Source organism: Rhinopithecus bieti, unplaced genomic scaffold (genome assembly GCF_001698545.2).
Source record: "Rhinopithecus bieti isolate Rb0 unplaced genomic scaffold, ASM169854v2 scaffold_1558, whole genome shotgun sequence".
Lineage (NCBI taxonomy): Eukaryota > Metazoa > Chordata > Mammalia > Primates > Cercopithecidae > Rhinopithecus > Rhinopithecus bieti.
This window is the reverse complement of record NW_016803701.1, coordinates 167,309-179,301: the sequence shown is the minus strand read 5'-3', so window position 1 is coordinate 179,301 and position 11,993 is coordinate 167,309. Positions and strand designations below refer to the sequence as shown.

Genomic DNA, 11,993 nt, shown 5'->3' with positions numbered 1-11,993 from the left:
CTGATGTAAATGATGCGTTGATGAGTGCATGGGTGCAGCACACCAACATGGCACATGTATACATATGTAACAAACCTGCACGTTGTGCACATGTACCCTAGAACTTAAAGTATAATAATAATAAAAAAAATACACAGCTGGCTGTTTGCCATGAGAAATGTCTTTCAGAAAAGACATGTAGAATCATGTTGCTTCAGTATAGTCCATCAGGAGGAAGACGGAAAAGACATTCACTTTCCAGATTCTTAAAGTCTCCAGTCCCTCGTTTTAACGCCAGGGGCGTTAAATTTCTTGCTTTCCTGGATTGTCTTCCTTTCCCTGTCCAGGCAATTGCTGGAAAAGCTGGGTGTCACTCCCTGAGGCTGGATGTCTTCCTCTAAGCCAGAAATCTTTGGACAGGAACAGAACTTTTGTGTGTCCCGCTGGGTGAGGCTTTAGTGCTAGAGTTGCAGTGGCCCACTATGGTGACATCAAGAGGGACTCTGGTACATTCCACTTCTTACCTCCAAACAAGCTGTAGTAGTAAATAGTGTCAGAAGGGAAAATAAGGGCAGTGGTATGCCATATTCTCCAATAAGCAAAAGGCAGAGGCTTAAAGAGGCAGATAGTTAAACTGAGGCTGGTACAGTTTATCCCTTATGCCTTTCTGCTTGCATCCTTTTATGATACCTGGATCTTATGTAAGAACAGGATGGCATCATATATTCCATAAAAGGGAATATGCAGGTTCAACCACTTTAAAAATCTTAACAAACTTTAACAAACTGAAACTGTAGTGTGCAATGCAGCAGCTAGCCCCAAGATCTAGTACCATGGAGTCAAGATTTTCTTCATCCTGAGCCATCATCTTCTCTCATGTGGTTTGCTTGCTTTCTGGAGTGACCTAGATATTAAATTCAAACTCAGAGAAGTGTGATTTCTTGTTGTGCCAATATCTATTCACAATTTTCATTGGCCATGGAAATGCCAAAAGACAGTCTAGTGAATCACTTAGTTTCCAGGTCTACTCTTATGTTCCCCCATGGTGCAGTTGTAACTGTAGGTATCCCTGGTCAAAGTCGGTTTCCCCACTCAGTAAAATAAGTTTGCTCTTGGGATGCTAGTCTCCTGGCCCACGTTCCTTTAATATATCAGATTTCTTTTTTCAGATGCCTGACCAAATAGCCAAGATATTATTTTCCAGGAATAAGTCCATATCTTTATGTATGACTGTTTCTCTTTTCATATAAAGTGGATGTTAAAGTGCACCACTGATAGATCTAGTCACTGGAAGGATTTTCTTTATCCTTATTTTATAAAATCACCCTTTAGCGGAACTATAATGAGTAACAGATTAACTCCAGTTAGTATCATCATATCATGCTTACATTTCTGTAAACCAGGCCTGAGCATTTTTCTTCATCTCATTAGGTTGTAGGGAAACCCCCATGAAGCTACAGATATGAAGCAAGATAGATGCATCAGGACAAAAGAGGTAAGTGTCAAAGGAGTGTAGAACACCTGTTCATAACTTACAAATTAGCAAGTCTGTTACCCACAAGATGACAGCTTTAGTTGCATAAGTATTTGATGTTCCATAGTCAGGTACATAGTTTCATCTAAGGCATAGTAGCTGCAGATTAATATATTCATTTAATGAACATTTCAGCTAAACATACACTGCTAAGTAACTCATAAAGACTATGTTTCAGGTCAGATATAAAAATTGCATTGGGAGTTATACCTGATGTAAATGACGAGTTGATGGGTGCAGCACACCAACATGGCACAAGTATACATATGTAACAAACCTGCACGTTATGCACATGTATCCTAGAACTTAAAGTATAATTTAAAAAAATGCATTGTACTGAATATAAAAGAAAATATATCAGTATTTGTGGAACACATCTCAAGTAGTGTTGAGTGAAAAATTTACAGCATTAAATGAATGAATTAAAGGAAATATTCTAAGTTCCTACCTCAAGTATCTAGAAAGAGAAAAATCCAAACCAAGTAGAATTGGAGAAATAATAAAGATATGAGCATAAATAAATGAAATAGAAAACAGAAAAACAATAGAGAAAACCAATACAACAAAGATCTGGTTCTTTGCAAAACATCAATAAAACTGACAAATATGTAGCACAACAGAGAGAGAAAAAGAGAGACATGGAAAACAAAGTACCAATATCATGAATGAAACAGGAATATCACTATAATTCCTGCAGACATCAAGAAGATATGAAAAACTCTATGCACATAAATGGGACAAAATAGATGAAATAGGCCCTTTCTTGAAATACACAAACTACTATAACTATTAGCACATACAATTTAACAATATAAAAATGTTATGCACCATAGCCAAGTGAAGTTCATTCCAGGGATGCAAAACAAGGTCAATATTTGACAGTATAGTCTACCACATTAATTAGCTAATTTTAAAAAATCGTATCAATTGATGTAGAAAAATCCTCAGTTTGATAAGCAGCATCTACGGAAATCCTACATCTAGCATTCTCCTTCAATGGTGAAAGTTTGAAACATTTCCTCCTAAGATCTGTAACAAGGCAAGTATACATGCTCTCACAATTTTTATTTAATACACATTAGAAATTGTAGCTAGTGGATTAAGGCAAGAAAATAAAATTTAAGGGCATGCAGATCAGAAAGGAAAATGAAAGTTTTATTTGCAGATGACATGACTGTCAATGTAAAATTTAAATTCAATCTAATAAAATTCTAGAACTAATCAGTTTAGCAAGGTCATATGACACAAGATAAAATTCAAAAATCAATTATATTCCTATCTACTAGCAACAAACATGTGGATACCAAAATTGAAAGTACAATATATTTTATTCCAAAAATCAAAATGACTTACAGGTATATTTAACAATCATTTATAGTAACTGTATCCTGAAAACTAAAAATCATTTATTAAAAAAATCAAAAAAGATCTAAGTAAATGGAAAGATGTACCATATTTGTGGGCTAGAAGGCTAACATAGCAAGCATGAATTTTTGCCGAGTTAATATACAGGTATAACAAACTTCTTACCAAAATTCTATGTTTTTTGTAGATATAGACAAGATCTATAGAATAGCTAAAACTATTTTGAAAAAGAAAAATGAAATGGAAGGAATCTGTTTCTCTGGTTTCAAGATTTAACATATAGGTATAGTAATCAATACTGTGTGACTGTGGTAGAATCATATAGATCAACAGAACAGAATAGAGAACCAAGAAATAGACCCACACAAATATACTCAACTGATTTTTTACAAAGATGCAAAAGCAATTCCATAAGGAAAGATAACTCTTTCAACAATAATAGTGAAGCAATTGGACACAAATCCATAGGCCAAAAAATCAAATCTTATACTGTACATAAAAATTAACACATAATAGATCACAAACTTAAATGTAAAAAGAGAAATTATAAGACTTTTCGAAGGGTAGGATGAAGAACATCTTCAGAATGTAGAGTTAGGCAAAGAACTCATATTTTAAACCAAAAGTATGATAGTTACAGGAAAAACTGATATGTTGGAATTCATTGAAATGAAAAGTTTTGGTCTGCAAAAAGCTGCCAAGAGGATGAAAAGACAAGCTATAGACTAGGCAAAAGTATTTGAAAACAATGTATCTAACAAAGAACAAGTATCTAGAATTTATAAAAACTCAAAACTGAACAACAAAGAAATAAACAATCTGATTAGAAAATGAGTAATCACAGGCAGAGGCATTTCACCAAAAGGTATTTAGAAATGGAAAATAAGCACATGAAAAGCTATTCAACATCATTAGCCTTTAGGGAAATGCAAATGTAAATCACAGTAGATATCACTACACATCTACCAGAATGCCTAAGAGAAAAAAGTGACACCACCAAATGCTGGTTAGGACACAGAGAAACTAGATCACTCCTAAATTACTTGTAAGAATATAAATGGTTCAATTACTCTAAGAAACATTTTGAAAATTTTTTAAAAACCTCACATAGAACTACCATATAACCCAGCAATTGTACTCTTGAACAATTTTCCACAGGAAAAAACAACTTACATTCATACAAAAACATGTACATGAATGTTTATTAGTTTTATTCAAAATAGTTAAAAACTAGAAAGGACCCAGATGATCTTCAAAGAGTGAATTGTTAAGGAAACTTGGATATCCTTATCATGAAATACTGCTTAACACCAAAAAGAACAAACTACTGATACACACAACAAGCTCAATGAATCTCCAGAGAATTACAGTGAGTCAAAAACAGTTAATCCCCAAAGGTTTCATACTAAATGATTACATTTAAAAACTGCTATGGGCTGAATATGTTTCTGCAAATTTTGTATGCTTAAGCCTTAATTCTAGTACCTCAGAATGTGATTATATTTGGATATAAGATCTTTAAAGAGGTAATAAGGTAATAAAAGGTCATTAAGGTGGGTCTTAATCTCATATGCCTGGTGTCTTTAAAATAATAGGTGATTAGGACACACACACAGAGTGGCAAGACTAGGCATCTAACAGTCAAAGAGAAGCCTTCAGGAAAAAAACAACCCTGCCAACACCTTGATCTTGGACTTCTAGCCTCTAGAACTATGAGGGCATAAATTTCTCTTGCTTAAGTCACCCAGTCTGTGGTACTTTGTTATGGCAGCCCTAGCCAATGAATACAATAACCTTTCTGAAATGAAAAAATTATAGAAATATGGAACATATTAGTGGTTGTCAGCGATTAAGAAATAGACTGAAAGGGGATTGGGTGTAATTATAAAAAAGCAAAATGAGGGATCCTTGTGATGATGGAAATGTACTGTATCTTGACTGTTACAATATTAATATCCCAGTAGAGATATTGTACTATAATTTGCAAGATAGTACCATGGTGGGGGGGACTGTTTAAAGGGTACAAATGCTTGCTTTGTATTATTTCTTACCATTTCATGTGTCTACAATTATCCCAACATAGGAAAAAGTTAAACTAAATATGAGATGTCAATATTCAAGCAAAAGGGATTTAATACAGACTGTACAGAAAAATTTGAAAAGCAAAACTGTAGAATCTGAAAGAACTGATTTAACTATTGATTTCTAGGCTATGTCCAATAAAGCTGCAAATCTGAGGTCAGAAAATTGCCACCCCCAATTACTCATCAGGCCCTGGATCAAACCAGTCACTATAGTTATCCCCAAATTTCCAGATCCCTATGTTTGTGCTAGCCAGCAACCATATCACCAAGAGAATGGGCTCTGTCACATTTGTGACTTTTTAATCTCACACCAGTATAACTAATTTATGAAAGTTAATTTATATAGAATGGTCTAGATTAAGGAAATCTAGAAAGTTAGTTTTTAAATTTCCAACCTCTCCACCTAGAAGGCAGTTGGAATGCAAATTTTAGAGGAAATACATATTACCAACTACACTAATACTTGTCTGTTAGGGTCATAGTAAGAATTAAATAAAATAATTTTTGTGAAAGTGTTTCCTTAACTGCTAGTTGAATGTTAGTTTCACTTCTAATCTTCATGTCTACATAGCTTGAAAAATTGTCTCTTCTCCTTTACTCTTAGATTTCATTAATGGGAAAGTGATGAAAGTGGGATGAGAAGCCCTTTGTCAAATCCATACATCTGTATTCAGTAAAATATAGACTTTCAGTCCTTGGCAGTTTTCCCTTCTCTTTCTATGCTATCAGTTGCATACCCACATTACAACTTGTAACTCTTAAATTCATACTTTTCACTCTGATCTTAAGCTTTGAAATTTCATCTTATATATCAGGTATCTTCAACTAAGATGTTCTAAATGTACTTCATAATTAATTTTCTCCAAATTCAAGACATCTTGGGGAGGGAAATTAGGGATATATTGGTCAAAGGACACAAAATTTAAGTCCTTTAAAGTCCTTAAATTTAAGACAGGAGGAATAAATTCATGAAATCTATTGTACAATACGGTGACTATGGTTAATATCAATGTACTGTCTTGAAAATTGCTAAGAGAGTAGGTTTTAAGTGTTCTCAGCATAAAAAAAAAGTTGTGAATAGTTCATATGTTAATTAGCTCAAAAAACTCCCACAAATGCAAGACACCTTGAATTTGGGTTATATGTCCGGTTTCATTAAAAAATGATTCAAAGATTTGCAGCAATATAGACAGTAAAAGAGGTTAAAAATGAAAGTAAGGAGATTTCAAAAATAGATAATGAACTGAAGCAAGTTTATATGCCTCTCAAGATATCCCAGTTTTGCCTGTCTCCAAAATCTTGGACCAACCAAGTGACCTTGTGATTACTTTCTTCACTTTTTCTCCTAACATCTCTTTCTCAGTCTCTTCCAGGGTGAAGAATGGACTTTGCTGTGTTCTCTTTTGTACATGCCTCAGTGAGATGCACAAAGCACAACTTGGTCAGATTCACAGAGACTCTCGTCTCCTCTAACTCTTCCTGACTCAGGTGAAAACCACCTCATGCAATCTGGTTTACCCAAGTAAAGGCCTGGGTAACAGAACCTAGAAGCCTGGGAAAGATAACACACTGTAGTGAACCAGAGATAGACAAAAAGCAATGAACATGTAATCCCTTTCATTTTCTCTGCCTGTGAAACTGTTCAGGATGGGGTGGGCTTACACATCCTGTCTGAAAAATGAGCCTTATGACCTCAAAACTGGCTGTGTTATATTTTTGAAGCTGTGGCCAGTTGGATAACGTATCAGTTTGTATTTTCTCTTCTGCTCTGTCTTGCCTCACTTTTTCATTTCCTTTTTTCCCTTTATTCTTGCAGCCCAAGTACTGCATTTCCAAATAAAGTCACTCACAATGTTTAATCAGGCTGTAAATTTTAAGAAATCTGGACCAAGATAGTTTTCTCCAAGAGTATCCCACAAATGCAGATCTTCAGAGTGAGATTTTATTACTGGATTGCTCCAGAGTGAGATTTTATTACCTGTCTTGTTGGTAAGTCAGATGACAATAACAAAGTGAAGATGATAGTAACTTGACATGCAGTGGTACCACAATCATTAAACATTGGCCTATGGTTAGTTGTGACCAAGGCTTGGGGAAATCAAATGGGTGCATCATTTGATCACTGTGGAGACAATGATACTTATGAGGATTGTAATTTCAGATGCCTATTTTAATGACATCGTAGGTCTTGCAAAATAAAATAATAGGATCAATTCAGCTGCATAAAAGATGCTGTGAAAGCCAGAGATTTTCTGCAGTTTAAAGGAGATTCTGATATGCTGCAGCCACATAGCAGACAGTGCTTAAACTTAACTCCAGATTATGATCATAACGGTGTCAGATCCTCAGTAGATATGCAATCAGAAGCATCTCTGATGTCAATGCCAGGATCATAATAGGAAAATTGATTAGAATGGAAATATTTGAGTAGAAGAGCCAAAGATTATGGAATCTCCAAGTTCCTCTTACCCCTCCTGGCTGACAGAGGCTGTTCCTTACCACTTATCAGAGCCTCCGTTTTGCCAGTAGACCAAAGACCTCATTTGAAGTAGGTATCAAATAAAATGTTGCTGCTCTTCTCCTGCACTCCACCACCACCTATTGTCTCCAGGCTAACCAGAATCAGGTGTTAGCACATCCCAAAGAGGCTGAAAAATTCTCTAAATATCAAAGAAAGAGGAAACCTGGAAAATATGAACTAGCACACACAGATTGAAATGCATGGTTATGGATCCTGAAGGTGTTAGAACAAGAGACCAAAACGTGGAAATTAAATACAAAAAAAATTCATCACATGAAGGTATTCGCCTATGATTTAGGATTGAAATGTTGGCAAAAATATCTGTAACTGGACATAATTTTCTGGAATCACTTCTTGAAGCCTGGGCATCACAATCTAGAGCAAATGATGTAGAGATGATATAAATTCTTTGACATTATTTTGAAGAAAGTCTCAGATTTCAGTAGTTGAGTAAACTCAGAATGAATCTACTCTGTGATATCTAAGAACAATCATTCTATTTGTAGGTCCAGGAGGTTCAGAAGATGCTTTTTAAAAAATTAGGGTGGTAGGGGATGCCTTGACGAGGAAAGTATCTGAACTTTGAGAATTTCAGTGATGACTGACCTCTGCAGTCCAGAGGCAGTAAAGGGACTGCCATGGAACTGGGGTATTTAATATCAATAGGGATGATGGGATTCCAGGAGAGCATAGCCCCAAGAGCAGAACATAGCTGTGAGAAGCAAGGAAGGCATAATTACTTCAGGCAATGTTTTTTCCTACAGGAGATAAGGTGATGGTTAATCAATCACAATGTTCCTAGGAGTTTGACAGATAGACATCTGGCAAGGATATCCTTCCATTTGTGTAACAAAATAGTCAAGGTCTGGCAAGAAGAAAGTTGACAGTCCTCCAGTGAAAAATTATAGGCTCCCACTCTTTTGAATACTTAAGTCAGTTTAGAGACCAAGGCCCAGTGATTGAAAGAAAGGCTACAACACTTGAGGGAGGACCCTACTGTGCCACCACAAGTATTTATGAAAGAAATAGTTCTCCAGTTCCCCCAAAGTGAGTTACAGGCATTTCACAGGGTTACAGCAAAGTGGGAAGAATAGATTACTGAAGTTTTTAAGGATTGCTAGAGACCATCATGAGCCAAGAAAGATAGAATGGAACCAAACAAATCTTCAAACAAAATCCAATCAATCCAACAGCAAACAAAAATCCCTCTCACAGTTCTCTTGCTAGAATGGAGTTCATGAATAACAGGTGACAAATGGAGTTTTTCCAGTCATTCTGACAGTTGGTCCAGTAGGTCCATGGAAAACCATGGTGTTATTCCTCTTGTCCTTGAATGCATAATTGGAATACATATACCACCATCTGGAAGGACTCTCGTATCTTGTATTGGTTAGCTGACTTGAATATGGTAGGAACAGTCAAATAAAAGATCCTAAAATGCCTCCCTATATATTCACTGGTCACAGAGAGTAAATTAGGAGCAATATTGCATACTTCGAGTACTTGCAGAAATTAGCATCACTATTGAAAGAATTGAAGGCAGCCTGGCACGATGTCTCATACTTGTAATTCTAGCAATTTGGAAGGCCAAGAGGGAAGGACTGCTTGAGAGTAGGAGTTCGAGACCAGCCTGGCCAACACAGTGAGACCTCATCTCTACAAAAATTTTTTAAAAACACCTGGCATGGTGTCATGTGCCTCTAGTCGCAGCTAACTGGGAGGTTGAGGTGGAAAGATCACTTGAACCTGGGAGTTGAGGCTGCAGTGAGCCATGATCTTGTTACTTCACTCCAACCTGGGTGATAGAATGAGACCCTGTCTCAAAACATGAAAAGCACTGAAGGATGCAAGGTAATTGGTCTCTACCATGCCTCTACTAAAATGTACAAAATGAAGTAATTTAATGAAGAATAATATTTCACCTGGATTGAAAAACCCAGAATAAAGACTGTCTTAAACTTAAGTAACAATGTAGATACAGAATGTTATTAATAAATACCACCAGGTGGATGTATACCAATGATGATCTCAATAAAAGAAATCATTAAACCAGAGATAAAGTAAATTGTCTGTGAAAACAAAGTTTAGAACATACTCTGAGAATATAACATGACAATCATAAAAAAAGAAAGAAGAACCCTAAAAGACTGAGAGTCTAAAGGCAAGTAGAAGAACCCAAGTGTATAACCCCTTGTATTTTTGCATAAATTACATGGGCGAAATTCCGCTATTTACCATAGTCCTAGATACTTTTTTGCCCTGGCCCTTATCTAAATTCTAAGACCTTGTCAATTCTTTTTCAAGTCATTTTCTCAAAAAGGAAAAGCTGAAGGCAGCCCTTAAAGAGGGAATCAAGAAAATAACAATTGATTCTGAAGTTGGGAAACTGAAGATGTATAGGCTCACAAATTCATTGGTCACGTATCAATTAATTATACTTTTTATTTAAAATAAGTTTTATACCTAATGTAGGACTAAGCACAAACTATATATGCAAATTATAAAACTCAGAGTACATGAAATATTAAAACTGCTGTAAATTTGCTAAGCATTACTAGTATCATCTTTGGAATAACTCTTTAGAAGAAAAAAGTGGCATTATTATATACAAAAGTGGATGTTTTATGGCCATTATATATATTAAAATTTTCTCAAATTATTTGTTTTATAATGATCTATGTTAAGGCCTCACTAATTCATTGAAAAGTTCAAGTGAGATAACCTCAAAAGTGCTTTAAAATGAATTAAGAATAATGAAATTAATACAAATTATTTGCACGTAATAGATTTAGAAAAGCCACACTCATATAGTTTGTTTTCCATTATAAGTAAATACAGGCCATCAATTTTTTGACCAGTGAGCTACATTATACAGCAGTTCCAGGCTCATTTACCCTGGCACCCAACATAGTTCAAATTCCACTTTCCAAGGGAACACACTTCAGGTTTCACTCTCCAAGGGAAAACCAACACATTTGAATGTTAACTCCAATCAAGCTAAACCAGAAAATAAATTTGCTTTAGAAAATGCAGTGTTCTTCAAGTCAAACCTGTATGACACAGGAATATCCCTGATATTATAGATTATTTTGCCATCACTCTACTTAACTAGGAACAGGAAGAGAAGGTTGACTGAAATCACATTTTTACCTATAAAACAGTACAGCATTTTAAATCATATTTCTCAAGGGCCTTTGCAAAGTTATCTTTAGAAGTTGGCAGTCAAATTAACTTGAACTCAAATGTGAAATGTATTGAATAATTAAGTATAACTATCCATTGCTGATAAGAATATTAAGTTTGTATGTACATAAATAAGTGAAAAAATAGACCAGTAGTAGAAAAACAGCCAACTGTAGCAGAGTTCACTTAATGTAGCTCTACTCTTTCTGTGCTAGTTATATTTGTATGTTAACCTCTGGGGGATTACATCTCAGTAGAGATGTTAACCTCTACTAAAGAATGTTAAATGTATTGACTCCTTTATTCATTATTTTCTTTGTCTCCCCTCAGATGCAATTTATAAAAATTGATCATTTCAAGATGGTGAAGTTGGTATTGAAATAGGAAATAATAGAAATCTGGTATTCACTGGATGCATGAAATCACCATAAAAATATGCGGAGAATACTATAAAATATTATGGTCAGAAAGACTGTAGCCAAAGAGACTTCAAAAGCAACAGCATCTAATGCAATTAGTATAAAATGGTACTGAAATCTGTCAATAAAAATTAATGTGTCATCTGTGTAATAAGCAAAGAGGTAGACATCAGCCACCTACTGCACTTATAAATTAATTTTGCAAATTGAAGCAAAACCAACAATTTTTACTGGGAAATTTCTTTGTTACTAACAATATGCCACTAGTTCAAGAGTTGCTATATCATGAGTTGCTATATCATGCAAAAAATCCCTATAACTAATCCATCTCTTACTCAACTCTAGCCTGAAAAGGGATGAATGTGTTATGAGCTTCAAAACCCTTCTCTAAGAACTGGGAGCTCCCAAGAAATTATACAGTCTCATTTGGAACAAAATGAAAACCCAATCCACCTAAGAAAGAGTTTCTCAGACATTTCACCTTTGTGTCTGCAGGAAATAAAAAAAAAATTGAAACAGTATTTTGACTCTGTAATTGGTCCAACCTTAATGGAAGGTATTCACTAACTGAGCAGAACACCAAGACAAGCTTTTGGTAAATGGCACATTATTTCATAAAGAGCTCTGCTCAAGGCAATTTATTCGAAACAGGAAGGCTTATTTAAAACTACCACTTGGAATTGTATAGAATCAAATCAATTTCATAGTTTCTTTAATTTTATTGATGTTTCTTCAGCTTCTATATTTTGTACATTTGAAATAACAAAAATATCTGTGAGACATATCAATTTTAACTCCACTTTAAACTTAATTTTATCCTTTGAATGTCTTTTCTTAAAAGGTTTGTTTTCATTTCAGGCACTCTGAATATAGCAATAAAAATCATTGTACCAGAGAGTACTCTGACA

General features: G+C 35.0%; 1 long non-coding RNA gene across 1 annotated transcript in view; it reads left to right on the top strand.

Moving 5' to 3' along the window:
* The window catches only part of LOC108514870 (uncharacterized), a 25,355-nt gene extending 14,141 nt beyond the window's left edge, over positions 1-11,214 (top strand). The window contains exons 5-8 of the long non-coding RNA XR_001881363.1: positions 1,411-1,474; positions 6,326-6,450; positions 6,779-6,951; positions 10,997-11,214. This is a non-coding gene — a long non-coding RNA (uncharacterized LOC108514870). The remainder of the gene's footprint in view (positions 1-1,410; positions 1,475-6,325; positions 6,451-6,778; positions 6,952-10,996) is intronic.
* The last annotated feature ends 779 nt before the right edge of the window (positions 11,215-11,993 follow it).